The sequence below is a fragment of the Gorilla gorilla genome, chromosome 3 (genome assembly GCF_029281585.2).
Source record: "Gorilla gorilla gorilla isolate KB3781 chromosome 3, NHGRI_mGorGor1-v2.1_pri, whole genome shotgun sequence".
NCBI lineage: Eukaryota > Metazoa > Chordata > Mammalia > Primates > Hominidae > Gorilla > Gorilla gorilla.
Window position 1 is genome coordinate 71816403 of NC_073227.2, and position 18399 is coordinate 71834801.

The following is an 18399-nucleotide window of genomic DNA, read 5'->3' on the forward strand; positions in this document are numbered from 1 at the left end:
TCACTGTAATTGCAGAGACACTTTCATAATGGAGGCAGAGCACTCGCTGGTCGGAAGGTGCAGGTCGCAGGTGCGGGATTCTGTTTGAGGACCTGTGCAAGCTTTCCTAACAGGCTGGGGGCAGGGAGCGAAGCTGAATGCAGAAATCCTTTCCTTAGCTTTAAGGACTCCCTCCTCCCACCCCCTATCCCCCCCAGAGGTGGAGCCCCTGAGCAGACAGGCACTCCATGAATGCTTGTTTGTGGAATTGGATGGAAGTGAGTATCGACAGAATTCTCTTCATTTACAGACTCAGATTCCCTTAGAAGTGCAGTGGCCATGTTTTTGCCTGTTAAAATGTTTACTGACACCAGCGGCAATTATGGCTTAAGGGGTGTTCCCTAATGTATCAGGAAGCGTGAGGAGTGGTGGGCGGCGGGGGCGTTGAGTCCTCTTCATCTATGCTTTTTTGCTGTCACAGTGACACTCTATGCCGAGCATCACTCTAGGGTGATACAAGGAGAGGGGACTATCAGGTGGGCCCGGTGGACGGACATTGCTGGAAGACAGACTTGTGAAGAGTTGAACGGGGTGGGGAGTGGACATCATTAGAATAATATGTTTCACACAAGGAACAGCAGCCAAAACACGGGTCAGATAAGCCAGCAGGGTCCCAAAGGAGTTGCTTGGAAGAGGGTCCTAAGGCCAATCATCAGAGAAGGAATCCCTGGGGTGGAGATTCCAGGAAGATACACACATCACCTGGTCCACAGCCTCTCCAGCCTTACTTTCCAACACTGGAGTTATTTGACCTGCAGCCTGAGGGCCTCCCACATCAAAACCCTCATATCTTTGACACTAAATAGAATTGGATTTAGTTCTGCACTCTGCTTCTTGGCTAAATATCCACATTCTCAAAGCCTCAGTATCTTCATCTATGGAATGGGGCTGATAATATTTGCCCTACAGAGTTGCCGGGAAGAGGCTGGCTCTCTGTGGTAAGTGAGATCTCCATAAATGAGGATTAACAGAAGTGGTAGGAGAATTGGAAGAGTAATTTTTGAGGACTAGTCTTATATATAAGATCACTGCATTATTTGAGGTGTCTGAGGGCTGCAGAAAGGTGTGGTTCCATCTCTGATCCCTCCCCCCAGCTGATGTTGACAATGTGGACCACATGCCTGCCGACCTGCAGGCATTCTGTTTCTACATTTACTGAGCTTCACTTGGCTGCCATTCAGTCACTCCATGCAGACTGTAGCTTAAATTCCACTGGGAGGAGACAGCAAATAAACAAAATTAACACGTGTAATGCATGGTATTTTGATGTTTACAAGTTCTCTAAGGTGCAGATGAGGAGGGAAATAAAGCAGGGAGTTGTCAGGGTATGGTTGTAGTTCTAAAGAAAAATGTAGTTTTAAAGAAAATGGCCTGGTGAGGCCTTACTGAGAAGGGGGCATTTTGATAGACTGTAGCTCAAGGGGTAACTTCTCTGATACCTACCTGCCCAGCTCCGCTACTGATACATGCCTTGAGCTCGTGGGCTCAAGCCATCCTCCTGCCTCAGCCACTCAAGTAGCTGGGACTATAGGTGCACCCTGCTGCCTGTCTAATTTTCTTTTTTAGTTTTAGAGATGGGATCTTGCTATGTTCACCAGGCTCATCTCGAACTCAGGTTCATTGCTTTAGATCCAGGACATGACCCAACTAGCATCACTGGCATCACAGCTTGTGAGAAATGCTGAATGTCAGGCCTCAGCCCAGACCTACTGAAAAAGACTTCATTTTAACAAGACTCCCAGGTGATTCCTGCACACATTACAGTTCATCTTTGCCAAATAGAGTATGGTATGTGTGTCCTCATTTGTATAGAGTTTATATGCTGAAGTTCCCTTGCTGCACTTAAGGAGAGTTAAGCAGTTGATGCTATAATGATGGTATTTAGGCTTAGAGAGGGATATCATAGCTCCACAACCTTCAGAGAACAAAGTTCCTTCTGTAGTTGCTCTGTGGTTGTCAACACTTGGATTCTGTCCTGTGGCCAAGATGGCTATCTCAGCTTTCACTGCTATTTCCACATTCCAGCCAAGCAAATGGTAGAACTAGGCAAGAGGAAGGCATCTTCCACCCCTTTTAACATCAGGACATTGGCTCACATCCCATAGGTGATGACCTAGTCGCACAACAATGCAAGAGATGGTAGGAAATGGAATCCTTGGCTGGGTGACTGGATTTTCAACTTCTGTTACTCCTTATCATAGAAAAAAGGGAGAGTGGATTGTGTGATAATGACCAGCCTTCTCTGTATGCACCGAGGAAAAGAATCATTGGGACAAGCCAGAGGCTCAGGTCCAGCCAATGCTGGACCAAGAGTGAAATACAGGCACTCAGGTAATTGGGGTGAAGATCTGTCAACCAGATGATAGCTCCTGGGTCCGTTCTCGGAGTCTAAAAAGCTCTCATCCAAGGCACACTGAGGCAATGCTCACTGGTAAAGTTAGACCAGGTTATGGCTAGCATCTCTTCTGCATGATCCATGCCCATGCCATTCCAGTGGTTACATATTTTCAACATCACCTCTGTTCTCATCTCCTGAGGTACAAGGAGGCTGAAATAGGATTTTCTCTTCCTCTTACTAATTTTATGAGTGACTGAAGAGACGAAGTAGGTGAAAAAATATAATCCCTACTATGTTTCAGGGTACTTTTTTCTCCTTCCCATACAGAATTTTTCTTTAATTTTTTTTCTTTCTTACTTTCTTTTTTTTTTTTTTAAATGTTGTAGAGACAGGGTGTCAATATATTGCCTAGGCTGGTCTCGAACTCCTGGCCTCAAGTGATTCTCCCCCTTCAGCCTCCCAAAGTGCTGGGATTTACAGGCATGAGCCACTGTGCCTATCCTACCTTAATTTATGTGTCTAAGGATACAAATTGTCAGTCTATTTCCTCCACTTTCTCTTCCAGGCCCTGATCTCTGCTCATTTACTTTTAGAGAATTGTCATTGCTGAAGAAGGGGGCAGTGTATAGATTGGGGAAGAAAATATTAGTCTGGCTGCCTTAAAAAGCAGCATCCAAGATTAAGGGAGATAACTACTGCATTTTCTGCAGAGGATATGGCTTCTGTTTCTGAATTGGGGCTAGAGGGGAATTAAAGGTAGAGTGGGAATTAGTATTATTATAGCCATCCTCATAGGCATAAAGTGGTATCTCATTACAGTGGAACTGGAGTTTTTATTAGGCTATTGTCAAAGTCTTAGGACCAGTGTAACTGTTTATAACAGACTGGGTAAATGCTCATAGCTCCAGGATCCTGGCAAAGCAGCACTCAGGAAATAGAATGTCTACAAGCAAGTTTTAAAGTGTCTGATGATGGATGAGTGGTACATGGATGGCGGATGCTGGAGGTGTGGTATCCTCTGGGCTAGCTAAACTTGAATACATTTTATGAGCCACATGCAGTACCAGCCTAAGAACCTTACAGCTACGTGATGAAATGGGGCAGCCCCTAACAAACTGGCTGAAAGTGGCTCCCAGCTTCATTTCTCTTCCAATTGCTCAATTTCATAAATGTATGCAACCACCCCAGCATGAAAAAGAGAGAGTTCCTTCTCTGGGGTCTCCATGTATGCATCAAGAAAGAATTGCACATATTGTTAGTGATTATGGAGCCTAAGATGCTAAGATAAGAATGAAAAGGCATGTAATTACCCAAGTGTACTCACTGGGATACATATTTGGCTGCTCTAAAAAAAAAAAATGCCAAAATAACAGACACCAGGTATTGGCCTAGAAATCATTTACATAAATGCCATTGAGCTGGCTCTGAAACGGAGGTTCAGAATCCAGATGGACAGAGAATGTCGCCAATGACCATCTTCCCATTCCATTCTATCAGAAAGCACAGGCCTGGATAGGTGTCCACTTACTTGACAATGAAACCTTAGAGGGGAAAAGAAAGTCACATAAAGCCTAGGCAAAGGATATTGTCAAAGAAGAAAAATGTAATATTATCCTAAAGACTCAGAGGATCTTTGAAAATGTTTTACTACCAGAATCAGAGGAACATTGGAACATTGTAGAGACCCATTGAGCATCCTCAACAGGATGCAATGGAACTCAATGAAACAAGAGCAGAAAAGCACATGGGAAAAAATGGGCTAAGATTATAAGTGACAACTGAATAGTAAATAGGCACAACTCATGGAAAATAATGATAGAGCAACTTTATTTCAGTCTCTCACTGTCAGTTTTCCTCACTTTATTTTTTTAACATGAAAAATTTTCAACACATATAAAAATAGAATAGTATAATAAGCTCCCATATCCCCATCACCTGGCTTTAACAGTTTTCAACTTACTAGCAATCTGGTTTCCTCTAAACCCTCACCCACTCCCCCACTCCCATCCCCAATGGCAGCTACTTTGTGCCCTCCCTCTTTCACATCCTCCTATCTAGAAAACATGTCAGGAATCTACACACTTCTCTGCAAACCCTCTAACACCACCCTAATCCAAGTCACACAACTCTGTGGCCTGGATAATCTTTGCTTCCAGCTAATGGTTGTTTCCATTCTTGTTTTCAGCCCTTTCATTGTAAAATAAAACACAGACACAGAAAACCACGCAAAGCAATGTACAGATTAGGAATTATTATAAGGCAAACACCCTTGTAACCACCACCTACAACAAGAAACCAAACATTGTTAGCCACCCCCATATGCCCTATATGTGTCCCATCCAATCAGAACTCCCATCTCCCTCTAAGTTAATTTGCTAGGGCTGCTGTAACAAAATACCACGGACTGGGAGGCTTAAACAACAGAAATGTCTTTCTCACAGTTCTGGAGGCCACAAGTCCCTGATAAGAAATCAGCAGGTTTGGTTTCTCCTGAAGCCTTTCTCCTTGATTTGTAGATGACTCTCTTCTGGCTGTGTCCTGACGTGGTCATCCCACATCCCATGAGGTGGTCAGTACTACTTCATTTAACCTTAATGACCTCTTTAAAAACCCTATCTCCAAATACATCCTGAGCTACTGGGGGTGAGAACTTCATCACATGAATTTGGGGAGAAAAGGTTCAGCAGCCTATAATGCACTCTAAACATAATCACTAGCCTGATTTTTGTAGTAATTACTTCCTCGTGTTTCTTTACAATTTCATTAACCAAGACACCAAAGTTTAGTCTTCCTAGTTTTTTTTAAACCTGAAATGTCACTAAGTCTTTTTTAATCTCCAGGCTTCCTTTCCGTTACTTTCTTTTCCTTATAATGTATCTGTGAAAGAACCTGGGCTGTCTGGCATGTTTCCCAGAGTTTCCCATTGTCTGGCATTGCTGATTGCATGCCCATGGTGCAGCTCAGCCTGTTCTTCTCTCCCCTGTATTTCCTAACACTTGACAGTTGGTTCCAGAGATTTGAGCAGACTTGAATTTGAACCCTCTGGCAAAACTATAAAGAATGGGGGTGTGTTCTTTCATCAGGAGACAGAAAATGTCTCATTTTTGCTGTTTATTTTGATGTTAGCTGCTGTTGATGCCAAATACCTCAATCCAATGAATTTTTTGAGTAGATGAATTGTGATATTCTAGTCTTATCATTTTGTTTTCATTTATTAGCTGGAATAATTTTGTAAAGAGACTTTTCTCATCTGCTTTTTGGTTGCCAAATGAGTTCATATCAGAAAGGCAAGAAAAATGCTTATTTTTTCTTTTTATTTACCATTTTTCAATGCAATAAATCAGATCCCTGTCATCTTCAGGTGAACATTTTTTTAAATTTAAACATCATTATAAACATGCATTTAAATATATCTGTGTGCTTTTAATCCAATGTAATTCTTATCATTTTGAGGCCCACTTCTCCCTTCCTAGGCCAGTGGGAGCCTCTTTAAATTGGTTTCTGAATAGAGTTGACATGACCCCAGAAGTCTTTGATAGCTTATTCACTGTCAGGTGTGACAAGATGCTCCAGGTTTATCTCATACCTTTCCCACCCCAGGCCTAGTACCAACACTTCTCCAAGAAATCCTGGCTTCTATTCATGGGAAATGGAATTTCAGGATGAGAGACTGGGTGTTGGGGTGTTCTTCAAAACCGGGTTGTTGTTTCCATAGCATTTTAGTTGACAAATAAAGTACTTTATCTGTTCATACTGTTATATCTATCAGTTTAGGACTTGAGGTTTTACTTAACCTCTTCTCTATTGCATCTATATCTTCTGTACTGATAATCTTGTGTCGGTTTTCAAGGAAACAGGGGAAGTTAGGGTAAGAATAATCCACAGTTACTCACTGGTTTGACCCCACCTTACACACCAAACCATTTTAGAATAGCAATAGGAACTTTACCACTACTAAATATGAATACTGAAAGCAGTTAAATATTTTTGCCTCTGCTATCCCCATTTTCCCCCCATTTATTATGACTTCTCAGAGCAGCCTGTCCGATCAGCTTTACTAAAGTGTAATATGCATAAAACAAATTTCACCCTTTTCAAGTGTACCATTCAATGAGTTTTGGCAAATATATACAGTATATAACATCACATGTGTATATAAGCACCATAGTATATGTGGTATCGTCACAAACATATATACATGTACAGCACCACAACCCAGTTATAGACTAGCTCTAGCATTCAAAATATTCTCCTCATATCTCTTTGCAGTCAACAATCCCCTTCCTCTCATTTTTGGTCCCTAACAACCACTGACCTGCTTTATGTCACTATGGTTTTCGTCTTGTAGAATTTCATATACACGTCATCACAGGTGTAGCCTTTTGTGTCTGGCTTCTTTCACTTAGCATAATGCTTTTGACATTCACCCATGTTCTATGTATCAGTAGTTTTATTCATTTTTATTGCTGAGTAGTATTTGTTGTATGGCTATATTACAATTTATTTTTTATTCATCCAATGATTGACACTTAGGTTATTTTCAGTTTGAACTATTAGGAATAAAGTGCCACAGTCATTTGCATAAAAATCTCTCTGTGACACGTGTTTTCATTTCTCTTGGGTAAATACCTAGGAGAGGAACTTCTGGGTCATTTGGTAAACATATGTTTTACTCTACAAGAAAATGACAATTTACTTCATAAAGTGGCTGTACTATTTTGCATTCTGAACAGCAGTATGAAAGTTCTTATCACTTCCCATCCTTGCTAGCATTCATTATTTTTCGTCTTTTAAGTTTTAGTCATTCTGGCCAGGCGTGGTGGCACACGCCTGTAATCCCAACACTATGGGAGGCTGAGGAGGTGGGAGGATCAGTTTAGGTCAGGAGTTTAAGACCAGCCTGGCCAACATGGTGAAACTCCATCTCTACTAAAAATATGAAAAAAAAAAAAAATGTAGAAGAATTGCTTGAGCCTGGGAAGCAGAGGTTACAGTGAGCCAAGATCAGGCCACTGCATTCCAGCCTGGGTGACAGAGTGAGAGTCCATCTCAAAAAAACAAAAACAAACAAACAAAAAACAAAAATAAATTTTAGTCATTCTCATGGATGTGTAGAGGTATCTAGTTGTGATTTTAAATTTCATTTCCCTAATGAGTAATGATGTTGAGCATTTTTATGTATTTATTTGCTATGGATATATGATATATATCTTCTTTAGTGAAGCATCTGTTCAAATCTTTGCCCATTTTAAGTTGTCTTATTATTGTGTTGTAAGAGCTCTTTATATATTTTAAATACTAGTCCTTTATCAAACATATGTTTTACAAATAATTTCTTTCAGTCTACAGTCTATGGCTTGCATTTCTACCTTTTTTTTTTTTAATGCCACATACAAACTTTAACAAAGCTTGTTTGGGTAGTGTGGTGTGCCAGTACTCATAGTGCTCCTCAAAGTACTTGCCTGAGTAGTCCACCTGCATGCAGGCCATCCTGCCTGCGGATCAGGGAACAAGAAAGACCACAGAGAGCGAGTGGGAGCAGTGGGCGGAACTTCCATGCCCAGCTAAGGCAGCTACTCCATGGGGACCAATCTTCTCTACTTTTATAAAGAAGAACTTTCCTGACAGGGCACAGTGGCTCAAGCCTATAATCCCAGCACTTTGGGAGGTCGAGGCAGGCAGATCACTTGAGGTCAGGAGTTCAATACCAGCCTGGCCAACATAGTGAAACTCTGTCTCTACTAAAAATACAAAAATTAGCTGGGCGTGGTGGCACATGCCTGTAGTCCTAGCTACTCAGGAGGCTGAGGCAGGAGAGTCACTTGAACCTGGGGGGCAGAGGTTGCAGTAAGCCAAGATCACACCATTGCACTCCAGCCTGGGTGACAGAGCAAAACTTCGTCTCAAAAAAAAAAAAAAAAAAAAAAAAGAACTTTCCTTCATCAGCTATTTCTCTTAAAATACAGTTTATATAGGAAAGGCAATGTAAATGCTTGATTCTTTCCCTTTATGGGTTTTCAGAACATTAATTCTGCTTCCAGATCGGTATATTTTGTGTGATCACAACCTTGTATAAGAAGCAAAAGGGAAAAAAGCCGTGAGGAATAACAACAAAATGCTAAAGTTTCTTTTATCTGATATTAGGATTGTTAAGTCATATTTTTTTCCTATCCTTCTCCTCCCACTATCCACAAAGGACACATGCCCAACTGTGAACTATGGTCGTATGTGGCTGGTGGAACTGTGCATGATTTGCTTTGCTTCCTCCTATTTTTTCTGTTTTCTAAATTTTCTATAATAAATTATTTTATTAATAAAATGGGAAAATGTATTTCTATCTCTATATAGTACATATCTAACCATCTGTCAGTCTACCCATCAGTCAAGTCTTTGGTACTCCATGTCATCATATTACTGTTTTTTTTCTTTTCTTTTTTTTTTTTTTTTTGAGGCAGAGTCTTGCTCTGTCACCCAGGCTGGAATGCAATGGCACAATCTTGCTGACTGCAACCTCCACCTCCCAGGTTCAAGTGATTCTCCTGCCTCAGCCTCCAGAGTAGCTGGGATTACAGGTGCATGCCACAATGACCAGCTAATTTTTATATTTTTAGTAGAGGCAGGGTTTCACCATGTAGGCCAGGCTGGTCTCGAACTCCTGACCTCAGGTGATCTGCCCACTTCGGACTCCCAAAGTGCTGGGATTACAAGCATGAGCCACCGTGCCCAGGCCCAAGTTACTGTTTTTATAACTAGAAAACATATATGGTTGGAATGAAGTTTTTCCTCTGACTGGTTTCAGTCTCACAAAATTCATATTGGTAAATTGTGGAGTTTTGCCATATTAAGGCAAAACTGCAAAGTCCAATGTGCACACAGAGTAGAAGTACCAGGAAAAGTGGCAAGTGCCTCACTTGTTCAGGATCATCCAGGATTTCTTTTCTTGGGGGCTACTCTTGAATTGGAGCTCCATTGTCACTGGATGGACAGACTAAATGCAGAAGTCAGTAACTGCTGTTATTTGTTTGCTAGGGCTACCATCACGAATACAGACTGGGTGACCTAAAAAACAGGTATGTGTTTTCTCACAGTTCTAGAGGCTGAGAAGTCCAGGAGCAGGGTGCCAGCCATGTTGGTTTTTCCTCAGGCCTTTTCCCTCGACTTTCAGATAGCCATAGTCGATCTGTGCCTTCACATGGTCTTCCTTCTGTGTGTTAATGTCCTAATCTCCTCTTCTAATAAGAACGCTGGATACTGGATTGGAGTGTGTCCTAATGACCTCATTTTAATCACGTGACCTCTATAAAGACCCTATGTCCAGATGCAGTTTCATTCTGAGGTCCTGAGGGTTAGGGCTTCAACGTATGAATTTTGGGGGTCACAATTCAGCCCCTAACACTGCTTATTGCCTATTGTCATGTTTTTCTCTTGCAGAGATAATGGTGTTTCTAGTAATGAAATCGGGCTCAAAATCACCAACCTAAAATGTCCAGAACACAGCTGGCTTCTCTGCTGTGGAGTTGATGATAACATCTACATCCTTGCCATTGTGGTTGGTTGCTGCTAGCCAGCCTGGTGGTTTTGCTGTAATGTCCCATCATTTCCCTCCAGTCCATTACCCTGTAGCCAGCCCTGCCTCCTCAGTGGGTCCTGAGATTATGGCTTCTTTTTCATTTTCTTGCAGCTGAACTTTCATCTCGAGATCTCACCCACATCCCAATTCACCTGGCCTCAGAATAATATTAATGCTGCTTTGCAAATCATTCTTTTTTCCCTCCCTTCTTTCTCTCTGTGGCAAGGAAGGCAGGGAAGCTAAACAGGTAGATTTTCAGTGAACAATGTGTTGCTCTCATGTTTACTTTTGAATTCTACTTTTGAATGATGGAGAGGTTCCTCTGCCACCCCAGCTGAGTGTTATCAACTTTTATTTGCATATAAGAAAACCTAGAGCAGTTGTGCAAGAAAATAGGCAAATGAGAACAGGTTTGTTTACAACAAGTGCCTGACATGTCTCACATTTACCTTTCCACAAAGGGCCAGAATGAAGTTTTTGCTCCTGTTGGTAGGTGGTAATCTATGCATGGCTCCTTGCATTGTAAGCAGAATGAAGGTTATATATTTGCCAGAATTTTCTTTAAGAAAGATAATGCAAATATGTATTGCTTTGTAAACTATGGTTCGTCTTAGAAAAAAAGAAAAAGAAAAAAATATTGCATTTCTCAAACTTTACAAAAACATGTGAACTTATGGATGAATTGCTAGCCTGCTCCCCAGCTTCATTCCATATGCACATCCCCTCGGGGCCTTGAAAGGCAAGTGAGAGACCTCACAGCTTATGTTTCATTAACTTCATAGTAAATATGCTTCTAATTATAATGAACTACTTGTTTTTGTTTGTTTCCCACAGTGAGCTGAAATCACAGTACTACATTCATCATGTGTATCCCATGTTCCTTGTACAGTGCTTCTATAGTAGGCAGTCAATAAGGATTTATAAAATGAAATGAATTGCTGGAAGCCAGGAAGAATGAATGAATATGGTGACTCATTTCCCATAAGCATCCAAGTACAATTATGCTCATACAACACAGAGAAGGTTGAGTAGGTTCGGGGTGGTTAACAAATATCCTTGGGTACTGTGATCCAAGAGAAGGCAGATCATTTTGCCCATGAGATTGGCTTCTCCCCAGTCTCTCCCATGGCTTCCCACAACAGCTGGGGCCCACTCTTTTAACGAGGGCATTGCAGATGGCCTGCCAGTGCTCTGGAAGTCCTTGGCCCAAGGCCTACAGCTGTGGGGACATTAGCCAGGTCCAGAGTTGAACGACCTTTGAAAAGAACTTCAAGGCTTATTCTTTCCTACATACTTGCTGACAAAAGACATGATAACCAGTGACCTTTTCCTAAGAACACTCTTAAAGCTGTCACTGTGAAAATGCCTAAAGTATTGTAGAGAAAAACCTACTTTCCCTCTGGACATAAAATGCCCACAGAATGCTACTAGGCAGGAGCCATCTGCAACAGCAGTAACTCAACAGCAGTGATCTCTGGATAAATTCACAGTGAGAACACAACATCCCTTTTCAAAAAAAGTGACATCAGCAGACCCCATCTAGAGAACAGGGGGATATCTTTGTATGCACTGCACAGCATTTGACTCTTTGTGGGGGCTCCAAACATATTGCTGAAATGCTAGTATAACATTTCCATTTTTTTTTTTTGTCCTTCCGCCTTGGGCAGCTTTGCTTTGATGCTTTCAGGATTTGGGCATGTAAGCTAGGGTTAGGACCTTAATCATGACTTGATATTAGACATATTTAGAAAAGCCAGAGTTGTAACAGGAAGAAATGTAATAACAGGGATTTAGAGATTAAAGTAATTTAGGAGAGAGAATGTAAACAAAAGTAATAGAAATGAAATTTAACACAGATCTTGATGACATAGTGCAGTGCAAAAATGTAAGGGTACAAGAAAGGGCTCCTTCGCTGTTCTGATGGGGCCAGGTTGGAATAACCCAGAGGTTAGGGCGTGATTTTCACAGTCTGAATCCCTGTTTGAACTCCACCTTTGGCTCTTACAGTTGTGACAATTCTTGGGCAATTTTCTTACTTACCTGAGGCTTATTATTCCTACCTGCAAAGGAGGGACTAGTAAGAGGACTGCTATGCTTTGAATGCCCCTTCCAAAACTCATGTCGAAATCTAATTGGCAATGCAATAGTATTGGGAGATGGGACCTTTAAGAGTTTATTAGGTCACGAGGGTTCTGCTCTCATGAATGGATGAATGCCGTTATTGTGAGAGTGCGTTAGTTATCATGGGACTGGGATCCTGATAAAAGCATGAGTGTGGCCGGGCGCGGTGGCTCACACCTGTAATCCCAGCACTTTGGGAGGCCAAGGCGGGCAGATCACAAGTTCAGGAAATTGAGAACATCCTGGCCAACATGGTGAAACCCTATCTCTACTAAAAATACAAAAATTAGCTGGGGGTGGTGGTGCATGCCTGTAATCCCAGGTACTCGGGAGGCTGAGGCAGGAGAATTGCTTGAACCAGGGAGTTGGAGGTTGCAGTGAGCCAAGATCACACCACTGCATTCCAGCCTGGGCAACAGAGTGAGACTCCATCTCAAAAAAACAAACAAACAAACAAAAAGCATGAGTGTGCCTGATTTCCTCTTGCTTTTGCTTGAACTCCCTCTCACCTTCCATGATGGAATGACCCTCGCCAGATGTCAGCCCCATGCTCTTGGACTTTCCAGCCTCCAGAACTGTGAGCCAAATAAACTTCTATTCTTTACAAATTACCCCTCTGAGGTGAAGTTTCAATGAGCTAAAGGTGAACATTGCTTAACTCTTCCAGACCCTTTACTAATCTTCACCTGGAAACCACAGCACATTGAGCAGTGTTGGGCAAGTCTATCCATTAAAGAGCAATGCACTTTCTATAGACAGGTTCTGCATATTCTGACTGCAATGCATGCTTTAGGCATGCAGGTGAAATGTGGAGAAAGTTTGAAATGCGCTTTTCAGCTGCAGAGAAAAAAGCACTAGGTAACTGGTGACTTCAGAGACAGCAAAGAAACCACTTGTGAAATAGTAAGAATAAAGAATGAAGGAAAGAAGGAAGGAGGGAGGGAGGGAAGGAATGAAGTAAGGAAGGAAGGAAGGAAGGAAGAGACAGGATGGTGAGGGAGGAATACACTTGGAAAATATTTGTTTATAGCAGCAGGATTAGGCGAGGGATACCCACTGACAAGGTTGGTGATGTTGGTGAAGAGGAAGGTTCTAGGGGAAAGAAGATATGTCTCAAGGAAGGGCCTATACAAAGGGCCAACTCTTTGGTTCTGGGGACACTGATTGTCTGCCTTACAAGCTGAACAGCACTAGCCTAAGTCCTGCCGAGGCACAGAAGAATGATGTTAATGAATCCAGCTTGGGGATAGCTGCTGCAGAGCCTGTGTGAAATGAATTGTGTCTCCGGTCAATTTAGCAACTAAAAAACACATGATGCCTAGTTAAATTTGAATTTCAGATAGATAATAAATATGTTTTTAACATAAGTATATCTTATGCAATATTTGGGACATACTTATATTTTAAAAGTATTCACTGTTTATTTGAAATTCAAGTTTAACTGGATGTCCTGTATTTGATCTGTCAATCAAATCTCAAGAGGTCTGTTAATGTCTCCAGCAGTGTGATGCAAAATAAAATCTACGTTTTGGAAATGGTAAGAATTCTCTCTTCCTAAGTGAACAGTAAGTGATGTCTACTGAGCTCCTTCTCTGTGTCAGGTACCTCACATTGCCCCATCTTATTTAATCATCACAACAACCCTGGGGGGCAGGTGCCGTCATCATCCCAGTAACAGCTGAGGAAACCAAGGCTCAAAAAGTACATTACGGTAAAAGTCTAACAGCTCATTAAAGGCAGTGCAAGCATGTCCATCAAAGGAGGCTGACCCAGAGCTCATGCTCTTAACAACATTTGGGTTTGCCATGTCAGGCACACTCAAGTTTCTGAGTACCTTTCAGTCTCCTTTCTGCTACATTGAATGCTGAATGGCAGCCTCACCACAGAAAACCAGAGCCCTAGCCAGAGCTGCTAGAGCAGCAGGGAGCAAGGGCCCCTGTAAGGTATAGACCCTCCTTCCTGTCCCTTCCCATAGAGTCAAGGCACTTACTGCTTCCCTAGGGGCTCTTCTCCTAATGTGTAGTTCTCTTCACTGGCTGGGGGTCAGGCAGAGGGCTGTGTCCATAAACCCCACCTCAAGCTCTAGCTCACTTCGTGCTCCAAAAAGTGAGTTCCTTCCCCCATGCACCTCCATCTTATCCAGATAGAAGGCTCACTGGCTCTGATGGGGTTTAAGCAGTCCTGCTATTGGGCGACCTTGCCCACATAGTCTTTTTTTGAGATTTTTTTGAGACCCTCTTCACTTCCTCATCGTTGTGCTTTGGGACAGTCCACCCCTTCTCACATAAGCAAGTCATCCTGGCCCTCTGACCCTTCTTGCATCTGTCAAATTCTGATGCCTCTAACTTCAGCCAGATATGAATGGAGATTTCCTGCTGCCCAAGTTGCTGCTGGCTCCTACGGGGGGAATAGTGGATTCCAGCTCAGTGACTCAGGGGAAGACATGTGTGATCCAGTTCCACTCTAGCCTGCACCAGCAAAGGCTGTGGCTCAAATCCTCCTCAGTTCCTTAAGGGCTAACTCACCATGCCTCGGCACATACTAACTGTTATAAATACATCACAGTTGGATCTCACACAAAGCAAGAATGTTCTTTTTACTAACATGATTTTGGCTCTACTTCTTGAGAGAGAAAAAAACATGACATTATTTTGCTAAAGGAACATCTGTCTCCTTTCCATGTCTGCTTGCTTTACAGCGAGCATACACTATACATGGCTAGACCCCTCTTACACTCAATCTCAGTCCACCTGTCAATACTGTGGCTAATCTTTCCCTGGCCATCCAATCTAAAGTAATCCCTACTCCCTTCTTAGTACACTGATTTGTTTGATTTCATGCATAGTGATAATCGTGATAACATCTGAAATCCCCTTGTTTCCTTTCTCTGTTTATCTGTTTTAGAGTATCCCCTAGGAAACTATAATCTTCACAACAGCATGGACTATGACTACTTGGTTCACTATTGTATTCCCATGGCTGGAGCAAGGCCTGGCACATAGTAGACAACAATTACTTGATAGATGAATGAATGAGCTAGTTACGGTTAGCCACTTGAGTGAACTGTCCAGGCCAGAAGGCCACTTGAGTGAACCATTTAGGCCAGAAGGCACTGTTACCTAATGTATCCTTTTGATATCCAATTTTCTTCTGTCTTACAAATAGAGTAGGATTTTGCAACCTGCCATGTGAATTTCATTGAGCAAAATACAGGCAGACTGTGGAAGGTAATGAGTTCTGAATGATCAGTTAAAATAAGGAAGCCATAACCAGGCCGGGAAATACTTTCAGGAGCAGGAACTTGTAGGTTGGTGCTTTGGGGAGAAGCAGCCAGTGATGAATTAAAGCACCAAGGGATGGGGCAGCACAGGAAGTCTCTGTCTCTCTCTCTCAATCTGTGTGTGTGTGTGTGTGTGTGTGTACCTGTAAGGTGAGAAAATTGGTCGATCTTAAGTAGATAGATTCCTCACAGAGTATCTGTCCTCAGGATGAATGCCAACAGGCAGGGCAAGCCTCTCCCCAGATTATAAACAAAGGGAATGTCTGTGCATGGTGTTAAATGTTCTTCCTTTATGCACCCTCCGTTACTCAGCATTTCACCTGGTCCAGACCCTTTTTTCCTCCTGAACACCAATTTCATTATTCAGGAGTTGCTAAGCAGGGTCATTAACACTTGACCTTTGCACTTACAATAGTGAGGTTCACTTTCTGAACCTGTGTGCAACCTGGAATGAACCAAGAATCGTACACGCAAACATCATATGGCCCTTTTCTTTTGGAATGAAGTGTATAAATACATGAATGCATGTAGGGATTCAAGTCTTTTTCAGCAATTTTGCTGGGAGCAAAGTCTTATTAGTGGGAACCACCTGTTCAGAGAGTAACTGAGAGAGAAGATGGGACATAGTGAATGCCCCAAACTTCACCCCTCCACAACTGCCACCGCTTAGTCACAAGGCCAGGAACCTGGTGCCAAGCACCTTACCATGCAGCCAGAGATTTCACAAAAGGCAGACAACATGTGCTGCAGGAGCAAGGCCATTTAATTCAGCCAGAAGATGACTATTTCCAAGAGACTATTTTTGTTTTGATTTTTAGTCAAAATTATTTTCAGCCTTTATGTATATTTTTCAAATATCATAAGAACAGGAAGTTGCATTCCAGGAGTCTTCTGAAACACCAGACTTTCTCATTAAGAGCTGCTTTTCTGACAACAGTTGTTAACCTTAGCCGTATATGTCATATTTCCCAAAAAGGACCCAAAGGGAAGAAATGTGTACACTTGGATTAGATATATTATGAGAGTCAAGATGACCTAGATTTAAATTCAAGATCTGCAATTACTTTGCATTTAAATAAGAGCAAAGGTATTTTTCCCATGAAGTGTGATTATTTTAATAATACTAGGAAAAGTCAAATATTTAGTTATATACTGGTTCCTTTTCTTTCAATTTTGGTGAAGTGTGTCAGTCTATGGACCTCAAAGTGAGATCACCAGGAATTGGATCTAAAATGATCCCAGTAAAGGTCAATGTAAAAACATATGTGGGGCGTTTTGCAGACGCCGCCGCCGAGGAAAACCGTGTACTATTAGCCATGGTCAACCCCACCGTGTTCTTCGACATTGCCGTCGACGGTGAGCCCTTGGGCCGCGTCTCCTTTGAGCTGTTTGCAGACAAGGTCCCAAAGACAGCAGAAAATTTTCGTGCTCTGAGCACTGGAGAGAAAGGATTTGGTTATAAGGGTTCCTGCTTTCACAGAATTATTCCAGGGTTTATGTGTCAGGGTGGTGACTTCACACGCCATAATGGCACTGGTGGCAAGTCCATCTATGGGGAGAAATTTGAAGATGAGAACTTCATCCTAAAGCATACAGGTCCTGGCCTCTTGTCCATGGCAAATGCTGGACCCAACACAAATGGTTCCTAGTTTTTCATCTGCACTGCCAAGACTGAGTGGTTGGATGGCAAGCATGTGGTGTTTGGCAAAGTGAAAGAAGGCATGAATATTGTGGAGGCCATGGAGTGCTTTGGGTCCAGGAATGGCAAGACCAGCAAGAAGATCACCATTGCTGACTGTGGACAACTCGAATAAGTTTGACTTGTGTTTTATCTTAACCACCAGATCATTCCTTCTGTAGCTCAGGAGAGCACCCCTCCACCCCATTTGCTCGCAGTATCCTAGAATCTTTGTGCTCTCGCTGCAGTTCCCTTTGGGTTCCATGTTTTCCTTGTTCCCTCCCATGCCTAGCTGGATTGCAGAGTTAAGTTTATGATTATGAAATAAAAACTAAATAACAATTGTCAAAAAAAAAATATGTGGGGCTAAAGATAATAATACAGACTAATGTGATATAGTATTGTTGTTTTCTATGTGGTCTTACCCAACCCCTCTCTCATCCAAATGGAAACAAGATTCAATTCACTTAAGATTAGACTGATGGAAAATAGTATAGCCATATTGATTTACTCAAGATTAAACACACTGAAAAAAAAATTACTATAATCTGAAAATTGTAACAGTGGAAAGAAACATGGGATGGGAGTTAGGGTGTGATTTGAAAGGAAAATGCAGTTATCACACAAACAGAAGGCCTGAATGGAATATTGAGGAAGAAAACACAGAGTGATTTTGGAGTGATGTCTGGCTGCACTCCCCCAGTGCTGACCAGGTGAAACACCATCTCATCTTTCCTGCCTGAGCAATCTGATTTACAAAAGAAGTGAAGGCAAGGAAGAGCAGTTGGGCTGCTCCCAATCTGCTTTAGGCTGGAGAAACTGTGACTACTTTGGCCATCTGATTTGCCTTGCCTTGCAAGGAACACTAAGACCAGGAAGGAAATGGTGATGGACACACATGCATTAGTTTGTGAAACAGGACTCTTCCTAAGTATAAAATTTATTCTTCTCTCCTTGCTACACAATATGTGAATGATGTGAAGAAGTTTAGGGACTGCTTCAATTGTAGAGAGGACTTATTAACATTTTTGTTTAGGGTGTAGACTTGACCTAGGATGGATTATGAGTATAATGGGGCTTCAGGAAAACTAGCCTTTACTGAACACCGGGAATCTGGAATGTATGACCTCATTTGCTCCTGACAGCAATCCCTTGATGAAATATGCTTATTATCCCCCTTTTACAAAAAGGACAGTGAGACTCAGATTGTGATTGTTACTTTTATGTGTCAACTTGGCTGGGCCACAGCGTGCCTAGGTACTTGGTCAAACATTATTCTTGGTATTTCTGTGAGGGTGTTTTTGGATGAGATTAACAACTCGGTAGGTCGTAAAGCAGGATTGCCTTCCCTAATGTGGCAGGGCTTCATCTAA

At 42.1% G+C, this 18399-nt stretch overlaps 1 pseudogene; it reads left to right on the top strand.

Annotated features, from left to right (window-relative positions):
- The first annotated feature begins 16625 nt into the window (after positions 1-16625).
- Positions 16626-17383, top strand: LOC115934277 (peptidyl-prolyl cis-trans isomerase A-like; annotated as a pseudogene).
- Positions 17384-18399: the final 1016 nt, after the last annotated feature.